This window comes from Photinus pyralis, unplaced genomic scaffold (genome assembly GCF_008802855.1).
Source record: "Photinus pyralis isolate 1611_PpyrPB1 unplaced genomic scaffold, Ppyr1.3 Ppyr1.4_LG7, whole genome shotgun sequence".
In the NCBI taxonomy this organism is placed as follows: Eukaryota; Metazoa; Arthropoda; class Insecta; order Coleoptera; family Lampyridae; genus Photinus; species Photinus pyralis.
In genome coordinates this window covers 27,314,893-27,327,272 of record NW_022170738.1, presented here as the reverse complement: position 1 = coordinate 27,327,272, position 12,380 = coordinate 27,314,893, and the positions used below count along the sequence as shown (strand labels likewise).

Sequence of the window (12,380 nt, the reverse complement as noted above, 5' to 3'; positions counted from 1 at the left end):
TCGTCCTGTTGCCAATTTCCAAGAAAAGGTGCGCGGGCCATAACCTTGACCGCTCTGCACTAGATCTAATTTTTTCAGATAGCTAACTCCAGAGTCTACTAACCAACAAAACGTATTTGGTCAGCCTGCAAGGTAATTAATTTATCCGCTACTGGTAATCGACAAAATACATGACCGTACCTACGTGTACTGTTGAAAGACCCATAATTACTCCACATTCTTTATTGGTTTTGAATTGAATTTAGTTTTCGTACCCATTAATTACCTCTTGATAAATTACGACTCCAAAAAGAGGCGTGATCTACTTAGATGCCGTAGAAAATAGATCAAAATTCGATGGTGCAATCGATGCGATGACTTATCGAACTTGTCCCGTCGATAGGAAAGGGAAATGAATTTAATTAGAAAATGCAAATGATCGCGGGCGTTTTTCGAGGTCTAAATATGGGGATACGACCAGTCCAACTGCAGACAACTTTCTTGGCATATAAGAGAGAGTATTTCATTGTGTAAACAAAACATAATTGTGGTTACAAATACTGTATATATAACGGACGTAAAATACGTAAATATCGTAGTATTCGTTTAAAAATCCTCCGGTTATGTGTGTGCTAATATAATCGTATCGAGTTCTTAGAATACGCTCATCGCTGATCCCTAAAAACATTTCAGTGTTTATAAATAATTAATGACTATAAATTAACTCTTGGATAATTTTGGTGATAGCGACCAGTAAGTAATGAACAATTATTTTTTTTACGTTTCATATTAAGTAATCTGGGTCGAATATGATTTAATAAATTTGTTGTAATAAACGCGGTCTCTTAAAAACCAAGTGGCGTTAATGACGTAGATCTATTCAATTCGATTGATTAATGTATGTCAGCTGGGCACTAGGAAAAAAATTTCCGATTTCGTCGATAGCCAGTTTTGTTTAGTCTGCTTCTTTCGTCGTGTATGAGTGGTAAATGAAGAGTTATTGAAAGACAAATCAACCCCTATTACAATGCAGTTCAAATAAATCAGCCGACTGATACAATGCCGGTTCATCTACATATAAATTATTCATTTACATGATTTATGATACCACAATAAATGACGTCATAATTAAGCCGCGCGTCGGGTAAAGCAATTAAAATAAAGTCATCATACAGTAGTGGATTATTTAAGCGATTACCAACAGTTCACCCACATATAAATCCATGAATTATGCGTATTTTGTGGTGAATAATATGCAGTAGTTACAATTACACGCTAATAAGGGATGACGTTAGTTTTGATTCATTGCATAAATGGTCATAAATTTTGAGATCGTGTCCAAGGATCCGTTCAGTTGTTCATGACACACATCTTCTGCGGACGTTTCGCACATATACTTCGTAATCTCATTTGATCTCAAGTATAAATATTCAAATTTATTCGATAATACGTCATTTGACGAAGAGAGGCAACTATCACGTATTATTTTTAACAATTATTGTTGTCATTTATGTGGTTGTTGAGAATTTATTTCTAGGATTGAGGCTTCGGAACACTGAATATAGAATTAACAAATTAAATAATTTAATAGTTGCCCATGCAAGATGTACTGAGACTTTCAGTCTGATATCTGTTGATTTCCAAGTATTGTTTAATTTAACCTATTATACTGACCTAGGTATGGCGACTACCGACCTACGAATTATCTTTGGTGCAGTTTCAATTTGAATTCATGAAATGTATTTTCCGTAATATTTCAATTTGTTTAATTGCTTAACCAGTCGCAATAAAGATAAGTAGACATAACAGATTCATAACAAATTATAAATACATTAAACATAATTTGTGTATTATCTACCTGTTAACTTGTTTTTATAATCTTTTATGGTTAGCTACTGGGTATTGTTTTTTTTATTAAACATTGAGTAAAAAACTGTTTATTTACAACCTGTTTTCCAATTTCGGACACATCTATTATTAACACGATAAATACCTAGTGCTGATTGATCAAGTCGAAGAATATTAACTGACATCAAAATAGGCAACATTACTATTGAAGTACCTTAAACTAATACCTACTAAATATACAGGGTGTCTCCATTAACACTTCCGCTCTAATAAATCATCAAAAATCCAGAGAAGTATATAGTGCTCGTATATCACCACTCTGTATCGGACATCTCTTTTAGTTGTGTAGTTAATCTATTAAAAAGTTCTCGAAAAATTCAGATGTTAACAGTTAATTAACAATTGTTGGGTATTTTTCGATGTAAGTAATGAAATTTGGTAACTATATATTCTGCTGCAAAATGACAGTTATGGATTACTGTCAACACGAGAGGTTGGTCACTTAATAATCTTAGTGTATATAACCTTCAACAATTTTTAAAATTCCAGTAATTTTTTAATAATTTTAATAATAATGAGAGGTGGAGGCGACCAATACAAATATTTTTTCCAATTAAACTCAAGGTCCAAAGCGTTTCGTCGTTCCTAAAAGCAAAGAGTACCCTAAAAGTACCAAGATTTGCGTTTCTTTGTTCAATTTTTTCCCAGCAACAACAATCTCGACAACAACACATCTTAGAGGATAGAATTGCAGATTAGGCTCGATTTTTTTTCGTTTACTCTTTCTGATTTGAAAAATATTCCTAACTCCATTTGGCGCATCCATTACCAGCGGCGCGAGAAAAAAATTCCGAGGTCGTGTAAATTAGGTATCACGGTACTTATCTTTGAAAATGGCGGAATCAAATTTAAATTAAAAAATTTAAAAAAAAATGCTTTTGGTCTACATTCGGCTGGCGCATGCGCGGCCAATCTCTTCTACTCATTTTTTTACGTACAAACATAACTGTTACGCCCTGTATAGTTCACATATCGGCGGACGATATAATACTTGCATAGTAGGCCAATACAAATAAAAACCAGTACAAAAATTCTCTTAGAATCTATCTAGTCAGCAATATTGCTATTACTCGCTCCTAGAATATTGGAAGTCATAGACGTTATCTGTTGTACGTTATCTGTGGTATGGTATGTTATTTGAACTGTAATATCGCTACGTTATTATAGATTAATCATTTTTTATGTTATACAATAGTTAATGACTTACCTTTACATTTTAGAAATGGCAACAAAAGGTTCAATAAAATTATTATTATTATTATTAATACCCAAATTTTACATTACGGTATGTTTTTTTACTGTTTCCCATATCTATGTTCAATTTGAAAAAAGTACCACTCGGAAACTTAGCAATTTAAAAAAAATTGCACAATTCGTTTTTTTAAATGTCACTTTTATTATAAAAACTAGCAGTCCCGGCGAACTTCGTACCGCCTTTAGGAAATCCCGTGAGAACTTTTCGGAGTATACCTTAAAACGCCTCCAAAGAAACCTATGTTCTAAATGTAAAGTGTGGTCTGTAAAACGTAAAATCCTGTTTTTTTCCTGTTCTCGGTCCCGGTCCCGTGGGAATTTCGAAAAGTCACTAACTCAGAATTTTTCACGGGCACACCTCCAACCATTTCCCTAAGTTTCATTGCAATGGGATAAACGGTTTATGCAGGCATAAGAGACAGCCACACAGACAGAATATCCATTTTTGTTTATATAGTTAATAGCAGATCTGACGAACGTTGTATCGCCTATCCCGGCGAACCTTGTACCGGGTGACCCAATAAGACTGTTCCTCGGTCATATCTCGGGAACCGTTGGTCGTATGACATAGGGGTAAAAAAATTATTGGGTAAATCAATCATGAAGAATCGCTGGAAAATATTTTCAAGTTCAAAAAATGACCAACAGAGGCCGTAACTGCCATCTTACATTTTAAAATTGCATTTTCTATAAATTTCGTATACGAAACTAAACAATTTTTTTTCACATTTTTAAAAAGAACCAGTGTATCTATCATTTTCGTAGAAACAAAAACTCGGTTATTTCAAAAACAAAGATGGTGTGGGGCGTTCAAATTATCAAAGTACGGCGAAGAGGAGGAGAGGGGGAGTGGAACTAGTTTTATTCTTCATGGTACTCTAATGAAAGGTCTCAACGAAAGGAATTAATTTCTACCAACCATAGCCCTCCTCCTCGACCTCTTATCGTGATCGGGTATATTCCCTTATACCTCAAGACCGAATTGTCGGAGGATGGTACTCACAAAGGGCGATTGAAACGTTTGCAAGAAATATATCCATTGGTGATGTCAAAACAAAACAAAACAATTTCGGTTAAAAAAAATGCGCGTTATCTGCACAAGAGCTGTGCATAATTTATACTTGTTTAACTTGTTTGTACTTGCACACCTTTTAAAAACCGAAATTCTTGTTCCCCACTAAAAATACACGTTTTTCGTTTATAGACCATAACGTTTACAATTATATATAAAAACTTGACTCAAACTGTTTCAGGGAATTGACCTTCCGCAAAAAGGTAACTGTAGGACTGATAACGATAAGATAGTGCAGGATAATAGTATTATGTGTAAACCGCTATCAACGGGATGTCTATCACGCCGTGACTCATTTTGTGGGAATTTTCTCGTATGCAGTTTTTTTTAGAAATGTAGGAATGTCTGAGTAAAGACCTGCAGTATGTATCGAAGTCCATTCGATTTTTCACCGAAACGCCCCACGTTTTTCACTTGACGTGAGGCGGAAATATAAACTCACATTACTACTTCGTATATTTTGACATATTTTGGAAATTGTATTACGTGAGTGTTCTCTCCGAGAAAATGTGACCTTATGTACTGGTTTGGAGAACGTTGTTATTTTTATGGGATTGTTGAATGACACTTTTCCAACTTCGCAGTACTACATGTTTTCATATTGAAAATAAGAGGAAAGAATAAAAGGAAATGTTTTTACTTCCAATTTATTTTCGCGTGTATCAACAAGCGTTACGTCGTAGGTAGTTGTTTTTCATTTGAACCTTTAAATGGTCATTCTGTCAGCTCGAAGGGATAATTAAATTTCAGGGTTGTCTGCAAGTGAAAAGCAATTAATTTCAAAAGAAAGTAATCCCCCATACGCATGTAAATGATTTTTCCGCTTTCCAGTCAGTCTATTGCACTCGGGGTTTAAGAAAGGATTCAGGGGACAACAGTAAACTTTAAGTTATAAGAGTGCTCAACGGCTTTGTGTATAATCTTGATATATTGAGCCTACAGAATATCGATTCAGATGAAATTTTACGCTTTCCATCTAAATTTTGTTACTGGCACGCAGGCGAGATTCATTAGAGTATAAATTTACTATGCTCATTTCGTGCCCTTTCCCTTCCCCTGGATCGTTCAAAACGCGCTGTCTGAATCCAAAATAATTTGTTAATTATTTTCAATCTCATTCCGAAATCTGCACGAATCTTTTCGTAATTATACCCTCACGTGCCGTTCTTACAAAATGTACCTACCCGTTCGCTCTTTTTCAGTAAGGACGCGCAGTGTCGTAGGTGTAACTTCTAAACGAAGCCATTTTCGTCTACCTGCAGTAAACGTCAAAAGCTTTTAATGTTTAGCTTTAATCGCCACCCGATTAAGGTCGTAAATTTCAAATTACCGTCACTAATTGAAAAACAATATACTTGCTGCGTAGTTAACGTTGCGGAAACATCGGGCAACGCCAGGTTTTTGAAATTGAAATGATCACCGGAGATTATTTATGACATTCACTTCTTGCGACTCGTTAAACGGACGCTTGCCATAAATCAGCATTGATTTATCTTTGATTTCTGATTGCTTTTTTTGTATTTTAGATATGCAGTCGAATGTGTGCATCTTAACTGTCACGACAGTCATCCTACTTTACGTCACAGTTGCCTACGGCTGCTCCTGTGTACCTACTCACCCCCAAGCGCAGTTTTGTAATTCACAATTTGGTAAGTAGGAAAGTTTTCTTTTTTGAACTAACTTAGATACTATTTATAAGATAACTTGTGATGGTCATGGTCATCGACGTATAACTGGAATTTTTTGTTTCACCCACCATTTTTGCGATGGATCGAAAAAATAAACTGAGGTGGTTAAGATCATATTTTTTTAGGTCTACTAAAAAACTCACTTGAAATTTTTGAAAAATCTTTAAAAATAACTGAGGTATCACCGAAAAACTGAAAATTTCAAAATTCGTTTCCATTTTTCCGGTGTCGGAAATGGTCGGATCCTGTTGGCACCTTCTATGGGCTATGGGCGTTCGGAGAAACTGAATCTCGTATCAGAATTTCTATAACACGCTAGATGTAGAAGTTACAAGTGACTACGAGGGTGACTACTTTCTTATTTCTTACATACGGATTTTTACAGAAAGAGATAGAGGGCAAAAAAGAATGACGTATCACACTCCCTAAATTTACATGAAAAATTTCAAAATCAAGTGTTTTACATTAATTTTTCAAGAAAATATGCACCGGTAACTATATCTTGCTGAAAGAACATGGTTACGATGGCGATACATTGAAATTAATTCCTTTTTTGTCCTCTACTTCTTTCCGTAAAAATCCAATATGGCATCCACAAGAAATAAGAAAGTAGTAGCCTGTAGGTAGCTTCTAAACCTAGCGTGTTATGGAAATTCTTATATAGATTCAGATTCTCCGAAAAAAAAAGTACCCATTCGAAAGAAAACTAGTGTATCTATTGTTTTTGTAAAAGATAGTTAGGATCAATGCTGGTGGAAAAGTAAAAGCACATTTGAATGGCTTCTTGAACACCCTTTAGAGATGGCAACTACTTTTTTCTAGACTAGGGCAAAAGTCGCACACGGCTCTTGATTTTTAATGCTGCAGCGTACTTAAAACCTTTGAAATCCCTGAAAACCCAATTAATAGAAACTATAACCGGTTTATTTAGATTTTTCATGAAACGTCAGGGTATCCAGATATGTTGATTTAAGAATGAGATACGGCATCTATTCCGTCTTCTTTGTGTGAACCTAAATATTACTGTGTACACTAATCCGTAGGCAAGAAAGACCGTACACAAAACGCCAAAACAAGAACCTAGCTAGCTCTTTACCTTTTATTATGATCACGGCACAAAACTTCTCCCCAATACAGAGGAGAGATTCGACTCTGCTCTCAGTTAACCTCAAACAGATAGTGTGTCAACTCAAATACCTTAAACTCCAAACTGAACTGCAAAATTTTGAATAACTAAAATGGACCTTGGGCAAGCATCCAACAAAAATACAGGTAAATTAGAAATGAAGTCGTTGTAAAGAAACACACGGCAATTAATGCGAAAATTACAAAAGTGCGATTTAATCTTAACACACAAAAGGAAAATGGTACAAAAATACAAACAGTTATTACAAATAGACTAAAATTACGACTTAACTATTTACATTCTTGTTCGGGAATTGAAATATGCAATCAAAAGGTATCCGTACACAGTTCATAAAAATTAAAATTTTCAATTAACATAAATGACACTTTACACTAACGACGTTGGGTAAACGCAGTATCTCCTCTTCGGGTAAACAAGCACATCCACGGGTAAACAAGCGAACATCAGCACGAAAAAACTCACATTGAACGAAAACTTTCGATGTTTGCTATGCTTCAATTCAAATGAATAATAAACTGGCCGTAAATCAGCGATGGAATTCGCAAGAAGCGAAAAAATCTGCAACGAAACATAACTCGGCGTGGAACGTGACAAAAAGCGACGCTTTTCTTGTTAACGTCCTAATTAAGGCGAAACCCTTCTTCCGATAATAAAAATTACAACAACCAATCATACACAGTTGACAACAAAACTATCCTATCAACCCACGTTATTAGGCCAAGAATAGAGGTCGATTAAATTTCTAAATCAATTTGTTATCAGACATTAAGAGATAATTCCAAACTTAAATTCTAGGAAAAATAAAATTTAATCTCTCTTAACTACACAGAAAAGGCGATAAATCACATCTACCTGTCTATTAAATTAAGCATTTACATTTGATAACAGATAAAGACCCAAAAAAATGCTCCGAACTTTCTACGTTTAAATAGAATGTAAACAAAAACAACCTAGGGAAGTTAATAACACAAAAAGGAGACCGCCCTTGTCCATCTTAATTAGGATTTCCGAAAATAGTTGCATGGATTGCGAAAACTGAATTTTTAAAAATGGCATCTTACGGCACTTGTATTCGAGATATCACTCCGTTCTCGAATACAGATATACGTATAATTTTGAAGAACTGTAGCCGATCTCGACGTTGAGACCTGAACAATAAAACAAGCTCCACACCCCCTTTCAATCCTCAAAATGCTAGCTAACATGGCGAAACATGGATTTTTGTTATTCTCTTCTGAAACCATTTTGACCTTTTTCGAAGAAATTGAGTTAAAATAAAGAATGTCAGTATGGGAGACCTGTTCGAAAGCCAGTACATAGTAAATTACTTGGTACTATCAGAGGCATACGTATGCAGAATGTGACACGCATTGATCAAGGCATGTAAAAGTTATGGACGTTTTACTTTCCAAAACCGCATTTGAAGATAACATTTGAAGGGGCGGGGGGTGTTAAAGACAAAAAAATTGAAAGTCGTCTGCCTATTGAAAAAAATGAAACGTCAAAAAAACTCTAGGAGCATTCCCCTACAAAAATAAACCAATGTCAAACTCCGCTGAAAAAAAAATTAAAAAAAACTTCATGCTAAGAATCGGAACACGAGTCGCCCGGTTGCAAGTCGAGTATCCTTACCACTATTATAGACTATTATGGCACACATTCGATCGTGATTAAACTGAGTTGGTATTCCGAAGTAGTTGTGGGGAAAGATCCATTTTTTATGCGCGTGGGCGCGTCTGCCGTTTACAAATATGCGGTCTCTGGGCGGATGGGAGGACGAATGAACAAAACGCAAGCAACAGCACATTTTTTTGTATAAAAAATTCACGCACGCGAATCATCGGGAATTAATCCTTCGAGGACGAATCTTCCGCAGGCGGATCTTCTGAAGGTGAATATAAATAAGTTAAAAAGTAATCGTAAACGATTTACATAAAGCGCATTTCCACTTGCATTCATTTCCTATTTGTAAGATGCAACTTTTGTTAAAATTGTAAAAATCCGGCCACAAATATGAAAGATAGCGTTGCACATATGCAATCCATTGTTGACGTGCTACTTCAATTTCAGTTTATAAGAAGAGTTTCATTTAAATGCTTCCATTAATAAGAAAGTTGGCACTGCGCATGTGCAAAACCAAATTTTGAAATTGGCGTTAAATTTGCTTTTATTCCAAGTGGCTATGTATCAAATTTCATTGAAATACTTGTATAATTAAAAAAGTTTGCAATTCGATTTATAAATGGTCGAGATGCGAAAAGGGCACTGTGAATTTTGAATCGATTTGACTCAACTTTTGGCATTGCATATTATATGGCTAAAGCTATGCCCATATTGAATTTCATGCAATTCAGTTCATAACTAACGAAGATGTAAAAGCGATCGGACATTCCTAAACAAAGTTATCGTTCATACGGACAGATAGAGGGACAGACAGACAATGGAACAGACGGACAGACCAACAGGCAGGCGACAGACAGCAATGCAAAATTATAAACGATCTCTAGGATCGTTAATAAACGGCAAAAGTGTAAAATTATGGAACATGTAAAAAACGGTTTTTTTACAATAACTTTTTTTGTAAGCGGTACAGAAAAAATTCCTTCCTTGGTGCAAGACTCGACACCATAACGAACCAAATAGCGAAAAAAGTAGAACAATTAATAGCTCTTAAGATAAAAAACTAGTACCGTCTCAAAACGAGAGAACAGACGGACAAAGTGGGCACAACAGCATTTTTTTTTATTTTTGTGGAAGTGCGCTAAAAAGTTATTTAGCATTTCCTTAAAAATAGTTGAAAACGAAAGAAGTAGGTCCGGGTTCAGGATCAGCCATGGTTACGAAATTTTATTTCTGCACTTTAAATGAACAGTAAGTACCTAATTAAATTTTCAACTGTTAAATTTCCGCAAAAAAAGCTACACCGAACGGCAGAAGGTCAAGGTCCTAAACATGACTCTCACTGTAAAGGAAACACGCAATGTGGAAAAAACGTTCAGTGAACAACTTTATTCATCTTTCCAGCAGAAATTCTCGACATTCCAAAACCACCACACTCATCGCCGCTATACAAAAAATTCCTTTAGCCACCTGAAGATGATGTATTGTCGAAACATGTAGCAACCATCGTGTAGTGTTCACCTTATTGTAAATGAAGAATTAGGTAAATTGAATGAATAAAGCACCCTTAATCTCCGAGAACACATACTTGAAGATTGCTTTCGTTTTTTTTTCTGATAGGTACTTTCTTTCGGTAAAAATATTATATTTTTAAGATTGTCGAATGGTTCTTGCAGGAGCAAGAGTCTCGTTTTAGAAATCACCCTAGTGCTCTCTCTGCATTTGATTGTAACAAAACAATCGGGTTTTTGAAAACCGAATTAAATTGTGGGATGTGCGCGTATATAAGTTCTTAGAGGGCATTAATCGTTTAGTTTAGACATAAACACACATTCTCAATTTGAAAATGCAACCAATTTATTAATAATATATTGTGCTGGCCCTCGTAATTATACAGTGGTTGTTATAGAAGAACTTGATTTGTAGCCAAATTTGGTTGGATTCTGTATAAAATATAAATCAAGAAATGAAACCTTCTCAGACTCGCTGTGTAATTAGGTTAAAATGAAGCGTAATTCATTTAGTTATAATTCCAAATTTGAGATTCGCCGTGCTTAATGACTGCAATGAATGAAATGTGTAACATTAGCATTACAAATTTGATTAGCCCACATTAAATTGTGTGAATCTGAATCACGCTGTGCGGAAAAGATTTGTATAATAGCGGGTAGGCGACTTCTCGTAAAAGATACAATAATACATTTTTGGCGTTTTACTTCAAATTGAATCACTATTTTTAGCAATGATTGAATGTTGTCGATACTTTTGTTCGGTAATTGGGGCACGCGGATGGTTCATAATTAAACAATGTTTGCGGTTTAAATCAGCCAGATTTCGAAATTGAAATGTTCTAAATTTTTAAAGGCGTTTCGAAAAATTTGCTTTGGAGATTGCACAGATGTTGACAGCTTGTGAGCACACGAAGGATATCTGGTTTATGTTTGATCTGAATACGATCATCGATCTGCATGTATTTCGTAATATGCATACCTGATGAATGTTTGGTTTTGTTTATATCCGCGATTTTTACTTAATAAAAATATACAACCTTTTCGCTTTTAGGTGTGCAACAAGTATGTTAATCATTTCAATACCTGTAGGTTTATCAGCAATAGTTTAATGGGGATATCATATCTATAACTGTATGAGCTTTTTAAATGGGTTAGGCTGGTTCGGTGGATATATTTTACGAAAAATGCACTAGGGTAATTCATCATTTCTATCAATTCCGTGAAAGTCCTTCAATGTAGGTATATGTTACCGCTAATGTTAGAAAAAGTTAACGTGCACATTGACAGATTAATCTACTCATTAACGGTTCAGTAATTTCCTTTAAATTAGTAGCAATCTGTAGGTTAAGGTTACCTAGTTAATATGCACATTAGGCCATAAACAGATCTATCGTCCGCATGCTGTTTGCTTTTACAAGGGGAGTTTCCTCATATAAATAAATGGCGAAACCTACGTATGAGAAGTTTTGAAAGATTTGCCAAGCTCTTCTTGGCAAGTGTTTGATGAGTATGCACTACCGGAGATATTCATCAGCTTGCACTCGACTTTTGTTTAATATTTTATTCTTCATTAATAATTATTTTGTTTACCTTTCTATTTTGAAATACACAGAGTGCCTGATAACTTTGTTATTTTGAATTTGGCAAAATCTTTCGTCGAGCACATCGCGATACACAGTTTTTATACACAGTGTTTGGTTTTTTATACGACCCTAAAGTAAATTTTTCCATACGAACCACAAGATTTTAAGAAGACCGTAAAATTTCCTTGTTATATTTATAGTAAATATTATTTGCAATATTGTATTTTATACATTAAAATATTTTTATTTCAGATATCTAGGTTTGCATGGCGAACAAAAGATGCCAGGATTTTTTTAAAATTTTATTATCTATACAGAAGAAGGGTCTCTAAGCGCTCGCACAGCAAAAATCCAAAGTCTGATATGCAAAATTTATTTTTTCACACAATTATATTTGTTTCTTGATGATTCTGGTCAAAGCCAACTTTATAATTAAACTAAGTAACACGTAATAATAATAATAATAATAATAATATATTTATCATGTTAATGTGCGGAGCACTTACATTGGTCATTGTAGAAAAAGATATAGGTATAAGACATTACTAATACAAAAACATACATACTACCACAAACAGTTCGAGCAAACATATTATATAATAACATATAATATATATA

The 12,380-nt window shown here is 34.7% G+C and overlaps 1 long non-coding RNA gene across 1 annotated transcript; it reads left to right on the top strand.

The window, feature by feature from the left end:
• Nucleotides 1–453: 453 nt before the first annotated feature.
• On the top strand, nucleotides 454–12,124 carry LOC116176767. The gene is made up of 3 exons (XR_004146519.1): nucleotides 454–732; nucleotides 5,740–5,862; nucleotides 12,015–12,124. It is a non-coding gene; the product is annotated as an uncharacterized LOC116176767 (long non-coding RNA).
• Nucleotides 12,125–12,380: the final 256 nt, after the last annotated feature.